This window comes from Sturnira hondurensis, unplaced genomic scaffold (genome assembly GCF_014824575.4).
Source record: "Sturnira hondurensis isolate 20B ecotype Veracruz unplaced genomic scaffold, ASM1482457v3 Scaffold0002840, whole genome shotgun sequence".
Taxonomy (NCBI): Eukaryota; Metazoa; Chordata; class Mammalia; order Chiroptera; family Phyllostomidae; genus Sturnira; species Sturnira hondurensis.
Window position 1 is genome coordinate 29,184,973 of NW_028075471.1, and position 21,620 is coordinate 29,206,592.

The following is a 21,620-nucleotide window of genomic DNA, read 5'->3' on the forward strand; positions in this document are numbered from 1 at the left end:
AAGCTGTTATTTCAATTTTGCATGTTCTTTTCATTCTCCCTATGCTAATCTCTTGTCCCACCTGCTCACTACAAGCCCACTTAAGGCCAGGACTGGAGCTTGTGCATGTAAGTGTTTCTAGTCCAGCGATTTTTATGGTTCTTGGTGTTCAGGGACTAAGATATTGATTTGAAGAGGATTTGGTCTTCTCTTCAATTCTAAATTCTCGCCCTTGGGCACCTCAACCACTGTAGGGTTTCTGTTGGGAGTCCTCTATTGTCCATGCCAAACTCCAGACCCTATTGTCCCACTGCTCCTGGGTCTCTCTGTTTGCACACTCCATGGGAACCTCAAAGACACCATGTGTAGTGTATACTACTTATTTAGTGTAGCTTTGCCTGGGCCACCCAAGCCTCTTGAGAATGGCAACACGTCTCACTTTCACAGCCAGCGCTAGCCTGTGCCCGCATGGTGGATTTAGTTATTTGTTGAGCTGAGTTAATTCAACCTTGGAAATGTCCATAAATGCATCTTCTCCTCTCTGTCCCACTGTCATACCTCCCTGGAGGCCCTCGCTACTACCAATGTTTTGTGGTACTCACTGCGTCACCTGTCCTTCCTCTAGGCCAAGTCTCCCGCCATTGCCCCAGTGGACCTGGTAGGTGACCGCTCCAAGCATTGGAGACACAGTGATGCACCAGGCCACAGCCCTGTCCTTACAGAGTTGACACTGTGGTTGGGGAGACAGGCAGTAAATAAAAAATCCTGAGCCAGACCAGCAAGGCCCTGGACTCTCAAGTCCTGGTCTTTGTCTCCTGCACCATCTCCCACAGTATCTCTGCTAGTAGTTCCCAAACACTCCACACTCACCAACTCTTCTGGGTCTTGGCACGTGCTGATCCCTTTCTTCACCTGTTAAATCCTCCTCCTCCTTCGTAGGTTCAACTGTCCCCCCTTCTGTGGAGCCTTGACTTTCCCAAGGAGGTTGCTCGCTCCTTCCAGACCACCGTAGCACTCGCTTCTGCACTTCTATTACTGAACCCGCAAGGTTTTGATGATCTGTTACATGACTCTCTCCCCTGAGTGCTTCCCTGGGAACACTGTTGCTCACCTAGATATTCACGGAGAAAATGAAACCTTTTTTGTATGGATTTGGTGGAAAATCTATAAACCCACCGAGTGCTTCTTAAAGGCAGACACTGTGTTTTATTGATCTCCTCAGCCGTGGTGCGTAGTATGGTGGTCGGCACATGGCTGACACCCAATACATTTAATATAAATGATAGCCATCATCTGTTGGCTGGCACCTTACGTGCTGTGCATTGTGATGAGAAGCTATTAACGTGAGGTGTCTCATTTTGTTCTCATAAGAGCCTTACGAGGTAGGCACTGTTACCAAACCCACTTACACCCGAGGAACCCGAGGCTCTGAGAAGTGAACATGCCCAAGGTCATGCAGCTGGTAATCAGGAGAGCCAGGGTGTGAACGCTCATCTCCTATTCTTCACAAACGTGCTTCCCTGCCTCTTGCAGTAGCTGTTTCTTGAATGTGTCAGTGGAAGGACTTCCTAGGAGTTACAGTGTTCCCTGTTCCTATGCCTCCGTGCAGGCTCACTTCTGCTAAGTGCTTCTCGGGAGATCTCTGTGTTCTGAGAAGATTCCAAACACACAAACATTGTATAGCCTGGCCAGTAACTGGAGTTGTGTTCCCTGTGGGAGCATCTGAGCATGTGGGTTTTCTTCACAGTATTTAGTTGGCCTTGGGACCGGAGAGAGTACCCCTCCCTCCTCCCAGGACCTGCCTCCAAGGGGCAAAGCCCTTCTTCCATCATGAATAGAAAAGTCAATGCCGAATACACTTGGAAGAGAACACAGAGCACAGGATGCTTCGTAGGTTGTCCCAGGCTGGAGGAAGGCCCTCTCCAGGGAGCAGAAGGCAGGGTGGGAGGGATGCTGGGAAAGGGGGAGGTGGGCTGGGCTGGGCTGGGGCAGAAAATGACACAAGGCAGCAATGCCCAATGGAAACAAATTCTGCTTTCTTCACAAAATGACTTAGGACCCGCTTTGGGCAGTCGAAGAGCTTGTTACGTGGTATAATTCTCTAAATGAGAGGCATGTCAGGACTGGGAGGTATCTTAGAAGTTTTGTATTTCAGGTGAAAATAAGGAAAGAGAGGAACTTGTCTGTCTGCTTGGGCTGGACCACCTGGCAGCACCCGGGGTGCGTTACCATGGCTCCCATTGATTTGTTCATTTGCAGTGAGGAATTTAACGTCCGAGGGGACCTGGACACACAATGTGCCCAGTGCATTTTCCCACTCGGGAGGGGCCCTTGGCAAAGGAGAGCCCGCAGCCTTTGGGGCCCTGCAGACCTTGTCCAGATGCTGCTCTGTCACACACTGTTGGAGCCCCAGCGCCGTGCCAACAGGACACTGTGCTCAAGGGGGTCAGCTCTTCAGTGGGACGGTTTACAGTTTACGGGAAAAGCCACCTGGCACTCAGCCGTGTGCTTGGTGAGATGAGAGCCAGCATTGAAAGATGATGCTTTTAATCGCTCCCGTTGTCGGGTTGGGAGCAGCCAAGGCAGGAGCCACCCCCTGGCACCTGAACCGAGCAAGTCCTGGGCAGCTGCGGAACTGAGGGAATGTCCTGGCATGTCACCAACACATTCCTGTTCTTGGGATTCCTGTTTGTTAGTCACCACGAACTTGGTGCCATCGATTTCTGCTTATGGTTGCTTCGAGTCATGTCTTTCCCAGAAGCCCTCTGTGAACTCTTAACAGTTTTGGAGAACATGGGGTTGGAGGTTTTCAGACATAAGCATGGATCAGAATCACATGGGGAAGCCTTTTTACAATGTGGACTCCTGGGGGACCCTCCCTGCCCCCAGAAGTTCTGGCCCAGGAGGTCTGGGTGGACCTGGGAATGTGCATATTAGCCATCGTCTTGCATGATTCTGCCACAGAGGGTAGGATGATGACACACTGAGAGACACTTGTCCACTTCCGCTAATCTTACCCAGAGTCTCATACTTCATGTCGTGTTTCTCAATCCATGGATTTATGGAAACAAGGGTTCGTTTTGGGGAGCCAGGTATAAAGTACCTGTCCCACAGGGAGGTCTAAAATAATCTCTGGGTATTGGTTAATGGTCCTAGACAGTCGTGTGACAATGAAAGGCAAACCTTCACATCGAGATGGCCTTTACAATGCCCCCTGTACTGCAGGTTCAGCAAAACCGCCCACCTTCCCCTCCCCTGAGTCCTGCAGCATCTTGTTCATTCCTCTCTTGTGCTGCCAACATCTAAAAATCTTTACAGTTTCCACGTTCATTTGTGAGCTGAAAGAATGCAAAGGCTTCTTACTTTTGCAAAGCCCAAGGCTTTAGCTGAAGTTGGTTTAGAGGCTGATGGGATGATGAGACTACCTGATTCCCCATGTTTGAGCATCCCAGGGAACACCACTTCCGGGGGACATTTCATGGGTGCATGGAAGGGTTTTTCTAGTCCCTGTATTAGAAGCCCTCTATTCATCAGGTTTCTTTATAGCCTTTGGGATGCCAGTGTGCCCACACATCTCCGGGATGTGAGGTTGTTTGGAGGGCTCCTCCGCTGCCTGGCAAGGCGCCCTTCCTTCGAGGACAGCCTTGTGGTGCTGGTCTCCCACAGAACGCCCACTGGAAAACAGCGCCCTGGGCTGTGGGAGGTGGTGGTTAGGTGTGGAGAGTAAACACCCACAAGGGAAAGAGAACTATTGTGGATTCCATTTCCCACGTTTGGTGTCAGGGCTATGGGCAGCTGCCGTCAGCATGCTGTTTTAGCGCAGGATCGGCAGGGCCAGGGTGGTCAATTCTGGAATACTGGGGGGCAGGGCCGGGAGGCCGGCTTTCTTCACGTGCAGTTTTGGCTGCCCTGCCTTGGGTGTGCGTGCGCCAAAAGCTTTAAGAACCAACCTGGGCTCTTGCCTTGTTTCTCGTTATCTAGTGTCACTCCCTGTCCCCAGCCCAGTGACCAGGTTCCTGACTGCCTCTGGGCTCTGTCCTTGGGTCTCCTGTGTCCACTTTTACATGTCTGTCTCCTTTCTCTTTTCCATCTCTGTGTGAAGATAAAACCCAGCGTTCATTCATTCATTCATTCATTCATTCCCCAAATCTGAGGTGTGGGGTGCTGCTGCCTTCGTATGCTGCATTTGGCTTCTGCCTGCTACGTTTCCCTCATTCGTCAGAGTGCAGAAGGAGCTGGCTGAAAGTGGGAGCGGGATGTGGTCTTGTCTTTGCAGAGGGTGTGGAGCTCATAGTAGCTTTTGTAAAATCTGTCTCCTTGGAAACCCCGACACATACATCCTCATCACAAACGAGCTTCATTTTACAGCCAGTTCAGAGACTCATGTGTCTCAGTGCTTTCCTGATCGGGACACTGATACCTCCTTGTCCTCTTCCTCATCGTTGGTGGGTCCCAGATCTCAGTGTTCCCTTCTGGGGATGAAGGCGATAGAGAAAACCAGTGCTGATTTAGTGCTGGCAGCTCGATAGACTCTGCTCTTCACACCTGCTCTCAAATGCAGGCATCGTCACCCTGCGCCTGCCCCGCCCCCACATTTAAAGGCAGAGGAACAGGATGCATGACTTTTCAGGCATCCTGGAGTCAGGATTTGAACCCAGGTCTGCAGACTCTTACTTCTAGCTGATCTTTGAAGGACTCTTCCAGGTCCCACATTTACCACCTGCCCCCAGACCCACAATGTTTGTTGTTTTTCTTTTTAACAAGAGATTAAATCCACTTTTATTTACTTCCTTTTCAATAAATGTGCATCCTGGAGGGGTACAGCATTACACGGATTCTGGATCCAATGGCCTTAGCAGGGAGGTTACTTTGGAATTTGGTACAAACCATCTGCTATTTCCACGTGCCTTTCCCCGATGACTCTGGTTTTGTTTTCTTTGCCACCAGGAGGCACTGTGTTGCTCTTCGCTTTGCGCACATAAGCACACCTCTTGCCTGGATAGAGTTCAGTTTCATCTCGAGCATAAACACCTTCCATTCTAAGGAGAGCTGTGTGCTCCCTCTGGTTCCAGAGACCCCAGTATAGCCAGCAAAGATGATCTTGGACCACAGCCTTGCAGACGTATTTGTCCTTACAGAAGTCTGTTCCCGCACCCTCCCCAGGCACCAACATGGCAACAGAAGCCCAACTGCAGTGCTCTTGAAGGCCTGACTTTCCTTTAGGTCTGTGTGCTGGAGGGGGGACTTTGGTTTGCTATTTCTGGTGTGCATTTGGGACCATTTCAAGTCCACCAGAGCCTGTTCCCATGACGGGTCAAGGAAAGTGTGAATCATTGAAAACCACAGAAAATTTCCACATCCCATTTTAAACTGGTACCGTCAGCTTCCTCCCCATCGGAAACATCACAGGCTGCTGATCAGAACTGATCTGAGCGTGCCCCTTTCCCCTTGCCCTGCTGACAGTGTGTGTACCAGCCCAGGAAGGCAGGTGCTGCCTGTGTGTGGGGTCTCCTACAGTGCTCATTTGTAAAAAGCTCTGTCTCAGACCCATTTGTCTAAAAAAGACTCCCTGGGAATGCTCCTTGGGCCAGAGGGCGGTGCTTGTGTGATTCACGCGAGATCCACTCTCCCTCCTCCTAACTGCCACCCCACCCTGATGCACCTAAGAGACTGTCTGTCTTGAGTTGTCCGCCAGGAGAAACTGATCTGTGGCAAGCCCTCCAGGAAGCCAAGGCCTTGGTCGGGTCATCCATCCCCCTTGCCCTAGCACTTACTTCTATATGACTCTTTGTCTATGCAACCTTTAATCCGACTCAGTGTCTCCATTCCCCTCAACCTTCCACAAGACTCCACAACACTTCTTATTTCCCTGAGAAAATAGAAGAAGTCAGAAGAGAATGTCCACGTTTCCTACACCCAAGCTCACGGACTCCACATTGGTGCCCAGCACTTGCTGCTTCTCCCCACACACTCTCCTGGCACAGTGGGTGGTCCGTGTCTAAGGCTGGCTCCTCCCCTTGTGCCGAGGACACACCATCCCCTGAACTTCTCTTACAACTCTTCTCCCTCCACAGCTGCATCGTTCTCGCCAGCATGTGAACATGCTCTAAGGTCTCCTATCTTAAAAAAAAAAAAAGAAAGGAAGAAATCCTGTGTGGACATGCAATTATCCTCCAGCCATTGTCCCACGTCTTAGATCTCATTCAAAGAAAAATTTCTCAGTGTGGTTTTTGTGCAGGCCGACATAGTTCCCCTCTCCAGCCTGTGTCAGTCCCACCACAGGCCCACAGGCAATGCTTTTGGCAAGATCAGCTGTGGCGTCCACATCGGCCAGATTCAGCAGCCGTCATATTGGACCCCCCCGCCCCGTTCGACACAGTTGCCCACTCCCTCCTTCCTAAAACCTTCCTTCCTTTGGCTTTGAGGTACCGGCCTCGGCTCTTCTTCAGTGGAGGCTTTTCTGCGTTTGCTGTGCTGCCTCAAGGTTGAGTCTCTGGGTTTCTTCTCTCTCTCCACTGACCTTGTAAGTGAGCTAAGTCAGTCCATGACTTTAAATGCCGGCTATTTGCTGGCCACTGGAGTCTGAAATTGTCCCTTCAATTCTGGACGCATGTATCTAGTTGCCTTTTGATATTACCACTTGGGTTGTAATAGGCATCTTAGAAAGGACATAGTCCAAACCAATCAAGGCCCCTCCCTAACCCACTCAGCTGATGGCATCCCCATGCTTGCAGTTCTTTGGGTCAAGTTTTCATGTAGAAAATATCTCAGGACTTTCTATTCTGTTCCATTATTCTGTGTGTCTATTTCTGGGCCAGAAAAAAACATTTTCTTAATGGTTTTATAATCAAATGCTAATGTCTGATAGAATGAGAATCATGCTTCTTCCCACATCTGTGCTTCAAAAATTGCTTTGGCTATGTCTGAACCATTGTTCTACCCTAAAAATTAGAACAAGCTTGTCAGGTCCCATGAAAAACCTCGTTGGGATTTTGATTTATTTCTTCAACAACAGTTATATATCACTTACTAGATGCCAAGCACTGTTCTAAATGCTTTGCAAATATTTATTCAGTTAAAACACATATTGCCCTGGCTGGTGTAGCTCAGTGGATTGAGCGCGGGCCTGCGAACCACACAATCGCGGTTCGATTCCCAGTCAGGGCACATGCCTGGGTTGCAGGCTAGTTCCCGGTTCCCAGCAGGGGATGCACGAGAGGCAACCATACATTGATATTTCTCTCCTTCTCTCCTTCCCTTCCCCTCTAAGATAAATAAAATCTTTAAAAAAATTTATTAAAAAACCCACATATTTTTATTAGGAGACAATGTCATCTTCTTGCTGTCAAGTCTTCCCATTCATGATGATGGCGAAGATTTGGCTTTCTTTGATGTCTTTTAATACATATTCATAATTTTCTCCATAATGGTCTTGAATTTTAGATAGATTTGTTCCCTGGCACCTTGTAAAATTTTCTTTCTGTTGTAGAAGATATATTATTTGACAAATGACAGTTCCTACTTGTATATTGCTGGTATAAAAGAACTCGGCAGAGATTTGTATTGTTAACCTTCAATCTGACAACTGTACTTAACTGTCTTATTCATTCTAATCATTCATCTGTGAATCCTCTTGGATTTTCTGAGTGAAAATGATAGCCCCTCCTGTTTAGGCCTCCTGGTTGAACAGAAGTGGTAATGGTAGGTGTACCTTACACTATTGCTGACTTTATAGAGAGCCTTCTCATTTTTGACCACTGAAAAGAATGCTTGCTGTGGGTGTCCACTGGATTTTCTTGGTCAGATTAAGGAAATTTCTTCTGGTTTTCTGAGCAATTTTTGGGGGGTTTGTTGTAAATTTTATTTTTTAAATTAACATAGGATTTTTTGTGGTGTACTGTTCTATAGATTTTAACACATGCTTAGCTTTGTGTAAGTGCTACCATAGTGAAGGTATAGAATAGTCCCGTCACTTCCGGAAGCCTCCTTGTGTTCTCATTCTATAGTCAGAACGAGACCTTCTCCCCACCCCAAACCTCTGGAACTACTGAACTACTGATCTCTTCTCCATCATTATGATGTTATGCTTTTCAAGAATGCTACATGAATGGAGTCAGGCACTATATAACCTTTTGAGACTGCCTTTCTTTCACTCAGCCTAATGCCTCTGAGACTCATCCAAATTGCACATTATCTGTAGCTTGCTCCCCCTATGGCTGAGCAGTATCCTGTCGTATGGATATAGCACAGTGTATCCATTCACTCACTGTATGGATGTACCACTGTCTATTTATCCATTCACTCACTGTATGGATGTACCACAGTCTGCTTATCCATTCACTCACTGAAGGACATTTTTTGTTGATGATGAAGAGGGCTGCCATAAACATGCGTATGCAGGTTTTTGTGTGACAAGATTTCCATTTCTGTAGGGTAAATACTTTGGGGAGGTGTATGTGTAACTTTATAAAGATCTGCAAAGTTTCCCCCAGAGTCGCTGTACGACTTGCATTCTCATCAGCACTGGTGGAGAGTTTCAGTGGCTCTGCATCCTCTTGCACTTGGTGTTGTTGAAATTTTTTATTTTAGCATCCTACTCATCCTAAGAGGTGTATAGTGGTATCTCATGGTGGTTTTCCCTAATGGGGAATGATGTCGACCATCTTTTTATGTGCTTCTATAGGCTGTGGTATCAATATATTGTTCTCGCTGAGCTGTCTGAGTCTTTTGCCCAGTTTTTAATTGTGTTATTTCTTTTTTTTAACTATTGAGTTTGAAAAACTGTGGTAAAATTTATATAACATAAAATTTACCAGTTTAACCATTTTTAAGTTTATAACTCAGTGGCATTAAGCACATTCACAGTGTTGTGCAACCAGCACCATTACCCATGTCCAGAAATTTTTCATGATCTCAAACAGAATCTGTGCCCATTGAACAAGAGCTGCCCATTCCCTGCTCCCCCCAGCTGCTTGTAGCCTTTACACGACTTCCTATCCAGGTGAGATTTGCTTAGTCTAGGTACTCATGTAAGTGGAATTATACAACATTTGTCCTTTTGTGTCTGGCTTTTTTACTTACCGTAATTTTCAAGGTACATGGTTTTCAAGGTGGTTAGTAGACATTTGTCCACAAAGTGTCCACAGACACATTGGGTCCATGCTGAAGGGTCCTTGAAGTGTGAAACTGACAGAGCCGTGGATGAGCTATTACCTGGGTTCTTGGCGGCCACACCCAAATATGGCCGCCGGGCCTTACGCCGATGCTGACAGCATCAGATCTGTGTCACCGAGACTGTTCACGGGTAAAACGATTATCAGCTGGGTTGATGCGCACTCAAGAGCAGCTGCTCGCCAAGTTCAGCATAACCGTACTATGCATTACGATGAGAAAGAACAAGGATCAACGTGAAGCCCCAGATTCCTCCCGAATCACAAGAAGAATAACATCCATACCCTTTGAACAAGGCTCAATGTTTGTATTCTGAAACAAATTGTGGGCCAGATGTCTCCGTTTTGGACGGGACCAACTGCCCTGTGAGGTTCCAGGTGCACACACGTTGCGGCATGTGTTCAGTTCCTTGTTTTTTAATCTTTAGAGGGGAAGGGAAGGAGAGAGGGAGAGAAACATCAATGTATGGTTGCCTTTCGTGTGTCCCCTGCTGGGAACTGGCCTGCAACCCAGGCATGTGCCCTGACTGGGAATTGAACCGCGATACTCTGGTTTGCAGGCCCGCACTCAATCCACTGAGCCACACCAGCCAGGCAGTTCCTTGGTTGTTATGAGGGACTGACACTCCACCTGTGGATGCAGCACCTTTTGTTTCTTCGTCTGTTGGTGGGCACTGGGGTTGTGTCCACTTTGTGGCTACTGTGACTAAGGCTGCTCTGAACATTGGTGTCCAGGTATGTGTTTGCATCCCTGCCTTCCGTTCTTTGGGGTGTACCCCTAGGAGCGGAATTGCTTTATTTAAATTTCTCTGCTTCTCNCAATCCACTGAGCCACACCAGCCAGGCAGTTCCTTGGTTGTTATGAGGGACTGACACTCCACCTGTGGATGCAGCACCTTTTGTTTCTTCGTCTGTTGGTGGGCACTGGGGTTGTGTCCACTTTGTGGCTACTGTGACTAAGGCTGCTCTGAACATTGGTGTCCAGGTATGTGTTTGCGTCCCGGCCTTCCGTTCTTTGGGGTGTACCCCTAGGAGCGGAATTGCTTTATTTAAATTTCTCTGCTTCTCACCTCCTGTGATTGTACCTGGATTCCAAGTCAAGGGGCAGGTGGAGACACAGAGGGGGAAATAGTACTGGGGGGTTTACTCCATGCTCTCGGGACCACGGCTCCTTTGGTCAGAGAGGAAGGTAGTCCTCCCTCAGGGGTGTCTGGGTGTCTAGGGGCTGGGGTATAAGAGAATACACAGTGGACAACATGTGGATTTTCCCTACTCACAGAATTCGGAGATCCACTTCCCGCTCTTGTGCCCAAGCTACCGGACGGAGTCCCTGGGCGGTCTGTCATTCATGCTTGCACTGTCTTGAGGCAAGGCCAGGGGGCCCTAGAGGAAGAAACAGAAAACTCACCATTGGTTTGGTGGTGCTTTGGATTCTTGTCTTTGCTCTTCGTCTGTCAGCTACTGATTAGTTTCAGGTCCTCAAACAGGTGCTGCGTGCGTCCCATCCAGGTTTTGTTGCTGTATTCGGTGGGAGAGGCAGGGTGGAGTGTGTCCACTCCATTTTAGTTGGAAGTGTGCCTCATATTTCTGTTTGTTTACTTTTAATCAAGAGTAAGTCTTGATTTTTTTCAAAGACTCTATGTATCTTCAGATAGTATTTTTGTTTTCTTCTCCAAACTATGTTGTGAAATCAGTAGATTCTCTAATGTTGTTCCACTTCTGTGATAAGCAGAATGAACATATATTCTTGCTTTCAGTTTGCTGGCTCTGGTGTCGTTTTGTTATTATTTCACCTACATAGTATGTTCGCCTTCATGTTGGTAACATCATCATAAAAATATTACAGTTTTTCATGCTCTCTTTCAATATGTTTCTCTTTTAAATAGCTATTCCTACAGGCTGGTTTTAAGATTTACTCCTGTGAATCGATCAGCGGGTGTCCCTAGCCGATGAAAATTGGGCTCTGGGTGTAATGGAAGAGCACCGAACTAGCACGTTGCTGTACAGAGGGACCTTCAACTTGCAGGGAACTCAGTGGCCTGTTCTCTCCAGCGCCGTGCAGAGTGTGGCCCCTGGGAGTCCAGAGTTCTGCCTCCTCTCCCTACCTGGCCCCTAACGAGATGTGTGCAGGGGCAGGGCCAGTGGCTCAGGCAGAAATGGGTAGGCCAGGTTCACGTGAGGTGGGGTGATTGTCTCCAGGGACATCTACACTGTCATGCTGTGGATGTTGCAGAGCCAGGAAGGAGCAGCTGAATCACCTGGGGCAGGCGACATCGCCTCTCTGAACTTTGGTGTCCAGGAGGAGCCTGTGTGGGTCTAGGGGTCTTCCAGGCCATCATGCCTCTTGGCCTGACTTGGGCACTTTTGGGCTCTATTGTCTGGACGGGAAGCTAGGTGGCCCTTGGGGGTCTGGAAGGAGCTGTTAACCAGGGAGCAGGGAGGTGTTTTAATTGGCATCCTGGACGGAACAGCACACTAAGTGCTCGGATTTCCTCCCTGCGTTCTTTTCCCCTAGGCTCCCATCGCCCTGGCTGGAGCCCAGACAGACCTGAGCTGCCCCTTGGGGGCTTGTCGCCATGGTTGTCAGGGGCTCCCAGGGAGGCTTTGCAGAGTCGGAGTCCTCCCTTCAAGCTGGTTGACAATTGCTTAGAGAGCCACCAGGGAGAGCCGAGAGACTTCCACTTAGTGACAGTTTCCCTCCCTGGGTCTGGCAGGCCTACAGAGGAACGCGCTTCTCCTCTCTCCTGGAGAGGCTTCTGAGCTGTGGCCCCTTCAGCTCCCTCCTCCCTCCCACCACCATTGTCTTTGAGCTTGGACTTCAGGGAGTTGTCATTGAGGGACTCTCCCTGGAGACCCTGCACTCACTGCCTCCACCTGCTGGTGAAGACGTGATTCTGATGCAAAAGCAGGTTGCGACTAGCCTGCATAACCCAGCTCTGATCATCTATGTTATGTGACAGTGACTTTGTATTGGGGCCAGACCTGCCTGCAGTTACTCGGCATGCAGCTGTGTGACCTGGCTCCTCTCTGGGCCTTGCATTCTCCCAACCCAGATGGAAGGTAGCTTGTCAATCGCCGATGTTGTTTCCAGCTGGGATGTCCAGAGGTCTGGGACCCCATCTCTGCCTGAACTGTGGGGAACTTGGCATAGAACCACTTGAAGTTATCTCGAGGAAGGTAGAATGGTCAGGTGGAAAGGGTGGGGACTGTGGAGTCAGGCAGACCCAGGGCCCAGTCCCTGCTGACCAGCAGGGCGGTGGCTCTCTAGGAGACCCACTGCTGACTCGTGTGTGTCTTTGTGTGGATTGGAAAATGATGCCCCTTTCTGAAGTTCCTTTCCTCTGGAAAATTCTCATGACAAATCTGCGCTCTGACCACATGATATGTGCTTCCCAGAATTGTGCCGAGTGCAACCTGCCCAGCCATGCCCAACAGCTGCCTGAGCCCTGGGCAAGGCACTCAACCCCCGTGGACCTCTGTTGACTCATCTGGGGAAAGAGAACAGTGATGTGTGTGCCCCCTGCAGTGGTGAGAAAGGAGATGTGGGTAAAAAGCCCAGGCTGTGGACAGAGTCCGGAAACGTGAATGTCCCTTTCCTTTTCCAGGGAATCATCTTCCAGGGGTGGCTTCTTCAGGGCCCAAAGCACCTCCCACTTCCAGCAGGGCAGCCGGTGGCGGCCTAGGCTTTCTGAGACGGACTTGGAGCTGGGAGTCACAGCCTGTCAGCTGACCTTAGCTTTCACTGCCGTCTGGGAGTTCATTCCAACGTGCCTTGGAATGCTGCCTCTGTTTGCCCCTCAGGAGGGAAGGGGAGCCCCCTGGGGGCTGGGATCTGTGGGACAGAGTGGCGTCACTGTTGCCAGGCAGGGGAGGCTCACGGGAGCCAGGGCCAGGGAGGAAGAGAGGCACATACTGCAAGGAGCCCTTGCCTGGATGGGGCTGGGCCTGTTCTGGGAGAGGCTGAGGGGAGACCTGCAGGAAGGCTCCGCCCTCAGACGGGCTCCCTATGGTGGCCCCACTGGGCATGGGTAGGACATCGAGGCAGCGTGTGTGCAGTTGAACCAGTGACTTCTGTTTCGTCTTAAAAAAATGCAACTACAGTTGACCTACAATATTACCTGAGTTTCAGGCGTACAGCATGGTGATAACTTGCAAAGTGGTCGCCCCGATAAGCCCAGCACCCATCCGACACCATCATCGCTAATACAATGTTATTGGCTCTATTCCTTATGCCGCACTGTATGTCCCCGTGACTGACTGTGTAACTGGCGATTTGTGCTTCCCAATCCCTTTGCCTTTTTTACCCGGCCCCCACCCGCTTCTGTCTGGCGACGTTCAGCTCGTGGGACCACGTACTGTGCTCTCCTGCCCAGCGAACTGCTGAGAAAGGGGAAGGGCTCACAAAACTGGGCTCCGATCCCAGCTTCTCTTTCACTAGCCCTGATTTGGGCAAGTTGCCCAACTTTTCTGGGCCTCAGTGTCCTCATCTGCAGATGGGAAGGGTAGTACTTGCCTCATGGGATGGTGGGAACGTTAATTAAAAACCACGAGTGCGATGTTCCTACCAGTGTCTGGTGCAAAGTGGGGGCCTAACCCATTTTGGTGTCCTGCCCCCTCTCCCAGCTACGTTTTCTCTTTGCCTTGTGTGGGGCGGGCTATCGTTAGTTAACCAGGTTTGCTCAACTCGGGTGTTTTAATGGGGCCAGGACAGTAGGGGGCCCTGTATGGTCCCCCAGGCAATGCCTGCAGTCCTGCATGGCCGATGGCCGTGGTGGCTGCCAGGGTATCAACCAGCCAGGCCAGACAGAGCCTCGCAGGCTGTCAGTGTCCAGCAGTCTTGTCCGTGCAGAGTTGGACCATGGCCGAGGTGGCTGTGCTTGGGCGTGACCGCTGACCTGGCCTGGGGTTTCAGCCCCTGAATTTAGTGTGCGGTTGGACATCTGCTCTTGGGTGGGTTCACGTTCCCGTTTGCCAACACGACCTGTGCATAGACGGGACTGGGAAAGGAGGTGGGTTGCAGCCAGAGGCGTTTTTAGAGCATCACGGTATGAGTGCTGTCCTTTCGAGGCTTTTCGCTGCTGCCTTTCTCGGTGAGAAGTTTTTCTTGCCTGAGAAAGGGGAAGATTTGGAGTAGAGTTGGTCCATCTCTGTCTGCTCCCCGGAGCTAGAAGTCGCCACGCACCCCTTCCTTCTACCTTGGAATGGCCTCCATCACCCTCCCCACCTCACCGCCCGCCACCTGCCCCAGATCTCCTAGAAGCCTCCTGGTCCTGGTACTCCTCACCCCAGGCCACCACGAGCTCTCTGTTCTGTGAACAAAGATCCTTCATTCAGCAACAAACAGATTTCGGGCCATGGCACGTATTGGCATTGGGTTTCCCGGCTCAGGTTCCCTGAGGTCAGGTCAGTAGCTTGGCTGGGCGGTTCCCATGGAAACGCCAGGTGCCTGGTGAATTCAAACGCAGCAACCCTAGTAATCCACATCAGGAGGCTCCGTGCCAGGCCTCTGGGTCTTGGGTGGGCTCTGGCCACCCAAGGACCAGTTATATCCGACCTGCAATCCAGCTCAGTGACGGGGGAGGGGCTCAGGGGCACTCGGTAGGGGCAAATTAATTGTTGGATCTGAGTGAGAGGTGGAAGGTCAGTCTGAAACCCCCGGGGTTCTGGGGCTTGGAAAAAGGGGTCAGAGAAAGGGAGCGAGGGAGTGAGTGAAGTAAGTCTGTTTCACTTTTAACACCCTGCTCTGTTCCCTAAAGGATTGGTGCATAGAGCCAAACAAGTAAAATATACTGTGGAATGAAGTGGGAAACAGATAAATGAACAAATGTATAAAATCGGGACCAGAGAAGAGGGAACTTTATTACCTGAGCCTTTACATGTGACCCACATTCCGCTAGATTAGAAACATGTTTGCACAGCTGCCCTCTTGGTTGGCAAGGCTGCTTTGATTTCTCCTTCCGCCTGCGCTTCCCGGCACCCTGGGCTCGGTGAGCGGGAGCCACACCGCTGCTGGGGGGCCAGCCTCACCCTCAGGGAGGCTTGCCCGTTACCGAGGAGAGAGGGGCCCCAAAGGGGAGCGGCCCCTGCCACTCTCAAATGATCAGTCCCGCGAGTCATCACAACAAAATGGTTTTATTTTCTTTTGTGCAAGAGCCTGATTCAGAGTTGATGTGACGGCTGGATTGGCCCGGGAGGTAGAAGGAGGCAATGCGAGCATTTCTGGAAAAAGGACGAGGGAAGGACACAGGCTGAGGGCCGGTGGCGCCTTCTATGTCACTGGGCTCTCACTCCAGCTGCATTGAGGAGCTCTGTCTGCGGAGCTTCCAGGCTGCGGCTCCATGGAGGGGAGGCTGGGCCCCGGCTGGCTCTGGGCTCTCGGCAGTGGGGCCCATCAAACAGGACAGACGTTTAGGTGTGAGACGTTTCAGGCAATTTGGTTATGTTCGCAGGGACTCAGTGTCTGCATCTGGAAAACGGGGAGATGATAGCAACACCCTCAGAGAGTTGCCGTGAAGATAAAATTAGGGAATGAATGGGGAGTGCTTAGGCTGGTCCTTAGGTAGCGCATGGCACCTGTCATTTTAAGCAACACAGAGTTTGATTTGGCCATCACCCGAGTTTTACATTGTTATGCTTAAAACCAGTCCTGGGGGTGTCGAGCATCAGTATTTTCCAAACAAAGTGGAGTCAAAGGAAGCCAAACTCTCTTGCCCTCAACCAGTTGCTCTGCGGGAGTCGGAGATGGACTGTATCCTCTTCTCCGAGAACGCTGGCCTCGGGGCTGGAGGGAAGGGGCGGTGTTTCCGGCCCCACTGACTGGCTTCCATCTGCTCGAGGAATGTCAGTTTCCCCACCTGTTACACGGAATAGGTCTTGCCTCCTGGAAGTCGTATTTGTGAGTTGTACTGCTTTTCACACTAAGATGAATCTGATCCTTGTTTTTATTCCCTTGTTACTCTTTTCTGCCTAGGGAAAGTTTAATGGGCTTAGGGAGATACCTGGTTGCTGGGGCTCTTGTATGGCCATGGCATTGAAGCTCTTTCCTTTGTAATTAGTGTCTCCCTCTTTGGGGTCCCATTGTTCTGGGTGCTGGCCCCCTGTGCCCAAAGGGCCTCCCTCTACTGACCGTCTCCTGGGCTTGTGCCAAGTACCAGCTCCGAGGCAGGTAACCTCCCCTGTTCTCTGTAGGCTGGTACATGGCCCTCTCTGGGGCTAGAGGCATGGGGTGGGGTGGGGTCAGGCCTCAGTGAGACTTTTCCCTAAGTGTGGCCCTCCCTGGGGGTCACAACTCCTATCTGTCGACCCTTCGTGGAAGGCAAAGAGCCGATATGGGAAGGGCCTGGGCTTTGGAGCCAGGTACACCTGGGTTTGGGTTGGAATTCTGCCACACACACAACTGTGTGATCTTGGAAAAGCGACCTGACCTTTCTGAGCTCCCGTGTCCTGTCTGCCTATCAAATGGGAATGACAGGTGCATTCGTGTGAAGGCTGGGGCCGTGACTGGTTGTCCGAGGCTTCATCTGGTGTCTGCAGTTCAGTCGGGGTTGGAAAACTATTCTGCAGGGCGGGATGGATACTCACAACACACGTAAGTGCTCGTGCGTGTTCACGTTCTGGCACCATGTTCTTCCAGCTTTCCCAAGCCCTGGCCCCGTCACGCTATGCATGGTGGGTCAGAAGAAGGTTGGTCCTTGATTTGTACAATGAATGTTGTGTCCTGGGCTGTTAGGTCCTGGGGGTATAGTAGGTTTTTCATGGGCAGAGAGTCCACGCTTGTGTGGGGCTCACACTNCTTGGAAAAGCGACCTGACCTTTCTGAGCTCCCGTGTCCCGTCTGCCTATCAAATGGGAATGACAGGTGCATTCGTGTGAAGGCCGGGGCCGTGACTGGTTGTCCGAGGCTTCTTCTGGTGTCTGCAGTTCAGTCGGGGTTGGAAAACTATTCTGCAGGGCGGGATGGATACTCACAACACACGTAAGTGCTCGTGCGTGTTCACGTTCTGGCACCGTGTTCTTCCAGCTTTCCCAAGCCCTGGCCCCGTCACGCTATGCATGGTGGGTCAGAAGAAGGTTGGTCCTTGATTTGTACAATGAATGTTGTGTCCTGGGCTGTTAGGTCCTGGGGGTGTAGTAGGTTTTTCATGGGCAGAGAGTCCACGCTTGTGTGGGGCTCACACTGTAGTGGGAGGAGAAAGGAAACCCCCCAGGGGCCGAAGGTGATAAGTGCTGTGGGGTGGGGTTCGGGGGGAGGGGCAGGGGCTGGGGTGGAGGAAGAGGGGAGTTGGGGGCTGTGGTCTTAGTATGATGGTCACGGAGGGCCTTACTTGGAAGGTGACCGCTCAGCCCAGGTAGTTGACGATGACCTCGGACCAAGCCTCTCTCCCAGCAGCCTTGGCCCAGGTCTTTGCCAGGTAAAGGCAGGGTGAGGTGAGGCCCAACGCCCGTGAGCCATTCTAAGCTGCACCCTCCACAGTAACCAGGAAGATGCTGCCAGCTCCTTCCAAGACATTTTTCTTCTCTGGGCATCCCTTGAGCCTGGCTTTTCAGCTTCAGGCCGCCAGAGGACCTCACCTGGGGGTCCCAGAGCTTGTGGCAGAGTAGCAGGCGGCACGGGCAGGCCCCTCACAGGAAGCCAGGCTGCCCCGCCCTGGTTGGCTCACTCTGCTTTGCCCTGGCACCCTGCACCCCAGCTGCGTTTACACTCGCCCAGGTGCCAGGGCTTTCAAAACAAGGGTGGCAGTATTTTGGGTGCTCCTTCTGGTTACAAAGCAGTGAGCACCTGCTCGGGCCACCACCCTGACTGCTTGGGCCACCCTCCCCTGTCCTGTTCTGGTGGTCTGGGGTGTTTGTGGCTTGGCTGGGATGCCATGGCTTTAGTTCACCTGCTGTCTCCCCTGCCTCCCTCCCACCCTTCCCCCTCCAAATCTCGGAGCCTTATTTCAAGATTTGTTTCTGGCCGTTTGGGGTTGGGGTGGGGAACATACAGCACACACACCAGGGGAACACTTCGTTCCGAAAGCTGCTTCTCAAATGAGGGCAGCTTCTGAGGCGGTTGATTTTAAACCCTGGGGTCCTGTCCCCACACGCAGGGATTGTGATTTAGTGGATCAGGGTTAGGACCAAGGAATCTGCGTGGTCATCATCACTGTCGTTGTTGTCGTCATCACCATTGTATCGTCATCATCCTAACGTCAGCTCCATAGCTGACCACACTTGAGGAAACTTAAATCGCACGGCTTCCCTCCCTCACTTGCCCGTCTGTCGAGGCCGAGTGAAGTCTGTTGTTTTCGCCCCAGCAGAGTCTTGCCCAGCTCCGAGCTCCCAGGGGGCCCTCAGGACATGTACTGAAGGCAGAGGCGGTGTGAGGTGGATCTTGCATAAAAAAACCCTTCACTCACAGCATGAACAGCTGCCCACTAATGGATCCTCATAGCTGTGTTTGCGTCTTTTTTGAATCCTCATCTGAGAATATATTCATTGACTTGAGAGAGAGAGAGAGACATTGATGTTAGAGAGAACTATCATTCAGTTGCCTCCCATACGCTACCCAACCAGGGGTCCAACCCTCAACCCAGGTATGTGCCCTGACTGGGAGCCAAACCTACAACCTTCTGGGGTGGTGGGATGACGCTCCAACCAGTGGACCCACCCGGCCAGGGCTGTTTGTTGTCTCCATGGTTGATTTTTTCTCAGAGTCATGTTTTTGTTCAGGATTATTTTCAGAAAAGATTTTATTTATTTACTCTTAGAGAGAGGGGAAGGGAGATAGAAAGAGGGAGAGAAACATTGATGTGTAAGAGAAACATTGATCAGTTGCCTCTCCCATGCGCCCAGACTGGGGACTGAACCTGTAACCTAGGCCTGTGCCTTGACCAGGAAAGGAACTGGTGGCCATTTGCTTTGGGGCAGTGATGCCCAACCAACTGAGCCACACTGGCCAGTGCTCTGTTGGTTTTTTTTGGTCAGGATTTTAATGATGAAACAGCAGCAGCCTGAGAAGAATTACATTTGAAGGAACACGAGTCTTACCTTCCTGCCTGAATGTTGCTTTGGTCGAGATATATAAGGTCACACCATTTATTCGTGCTTCTGAGTCCTGGCTGCTCTTCGGAATCACCCGGAGGCTAACAGGGACCAATGCTTCGGTCCCACCTCCAGCCCCAGCCCCAGCCCCTGTTTGATTGGTCTGGGCTGTGGTCTGGGTGCCAGCACTTTTGAAGTCCCCCAGAGCAGCATCCTCAGTAGATCACCACGGAACCTGGCAGAAATGCAGATCCCCAGGCCTCACCCCAGACCCACTGAGTCAGTATCTGCACTTTAACGAGTCCTGCAATCTACGTTCACACAGCCTCCTGGCGATTCTGGTGCCTACGGCAGCTCAAGAACCACTGGTCAGGCAGGGGAGTTAGACAGAGGGGCGCAGGTCTGTGAAGTCTGGCGGGCATGGGGGCGTGGCTTTTAGAAATGGATGGCTCCGCTTGGACCTCAAAGGATGAGGCGGAGCTTGCCAGTGACGCAGGGGTAGGTGTGACCAGTGTCGGGGGAGGAGCAGCAGGAGCAGAGTATGAAGGGCATGTTTGGGAATTCTCAGTTTAGACCATGTGATAAGGACGCTCTGGGCAATCTAGTGAGCTGGGAAGAATAGGTAGGACCAGGTTTTCGATACCTGGCCAAGGCAGCTGTGTCTTGTAGCAGGGCGCGTGGTGGGCCTGCGTCCAGGAGGACAAAGCTGGTAGCAGGGTTCAAGTCCCTCCTGGGTAGGGACGACTCTCCCGGTGCTCCACTGGCCTGGATCTCCATGCCAGCCCCTCCTGGAGTGACTGGGATCTGGGTCAGCAACTCCCACCCTTGGGTGGGAGTGGAGCTGTCAGCAGCCACCCCCACGTGTCTAATAGTGACGGTCCTGTCACCGCACCTCTTTCTCCCGGAAGCGTGACTCTCTGAGCTGAAGGCTTTAGTGTTGCCTGGTGTTCTCAGGGACTGCCGTGGGCTTTGTAATCCTACTTTAAAAGCTGCCCGCCTGTTTCTGCGGCAAATACTTTGGAGGATCCTTGCTGTATTTCCTCCTTCAGAGATCTGCAGTGTCTAAAGAGGAAGCACTTGGGACTCAAGGCCAGGGAAACTCGTGTCTGCACCTAGCTCGGACTCACACCCCCTGCCCCTTCCTTCGCACTCTCTGTCTGTCTTTCCCGCTTTCCTTTTGAATTGCTGGGCCGTGAGGGATCAGGCCAGCAGGACGCAGCGTCACCTCCCCCTGCTGCTCGCTTCGGGTAACGTCTTGCTTGTAATAGAGCGGAGTGGGGCATCACGAACCACGGAGACGCAGAAGTGGACTTCCTTTAATTAAACATATGGAATCCTTAGTTTAAAAAATCGTCCACGCGTAGAAAGTTAAAAATCGTCCACCTTTTGTGAGAGTGTGAAAGGACTTTTTTAACTCCTTCCATTCTTTGTGAAATATTGACTTGTATTTATGAAGTAGTGATTTCTCTTGTCCTGCTGCTGGGACCAGCGATACGTCCGCGATCTTTACCCTGCGTCTGTACTGAATGTCTTTTCTAAACTGAGATGATCAGATGTTTCCAGTCGAGTGCTTTGGGTGTGCGTTCAGGTCGGTCACAGACATCTATATGCTTTTGGACGGTGTATATAGAGAACAACCAAAGTACAATCCTTATGGGCATGGACAGTGATATTTAATGTCAGGGAATTTTGTCTTTCTACTTGACAATTGACCTCTTTTTTATCCTAACCAGAGGACATTTTTCATTGCCTTTAGGTGGGAGGGGAGAGAGAGAGAGACAAAGAGAGAGAAATATCTATGTGAGTCCCCCACTGGGGAACCCACAACCTGGGCATGTGCCCTGAGTGTGACTCGAACCCACAACCCTTTGGCCTAATGGGACAGCACGCCAACCAAATGAGCCACACCAGCCAGGGCCGTACTTGATCACTGTTCAATCACAAAGATGGTGTTTATAAACACAGGGATATTGTTAACGACCCTGTGGACAGGATCCATCACGTAGGGCCTCTTCAGAGGAGGCCACCATCTCGATGGGAAGCTTGAGCAGGGAGGTCTTCTCACGCAGCTCTCTGAAGGGCGTCCTTGGTGCCCCCATGTTGGAGTCCCTTGTTTGCTGGCATCTAAATTTAAATATCCTTCGAGTAAAAACCAGCCTTGATATCTTCTGACACCCCTGCAAATCAGGCTTCTGGCAGTTGGACGGGGCACAACTGTATGCTGAGCGGTGGTCCGATGAGAGGAGGATTGAGACAGAAGGACAGACGTGCCATGGCTCGGAAGCCAGGACAAAAAGCCAGCCTCTTGCTGAGTGGACAGAAGCCAGTTAATTCCTTCAGGCACAGTTAGCTCGATATTGTAAGGTCCCCTCGAGCCTTATTCAGACGTTCTAGTCGAATTGGCTAAGGCATTCAGCCTCACTCAGGCTTCGAGAGCAGCCCTGGAAA

General features: G+C 51.1%; 1 protein-coding gene across 5 annotated transcripts in view; it reads left to right on the forward strand.

Moving 5' to 3' along the window:
- PDE1C (phosphodiesterase 1C) overlaps positions 1–21,620 on the forward strand; it is a 424,272-nt gene that overhangs the window by 94,320 nt on the left and 308,332 nt on the right. The window lies entirely within an intron of this gene.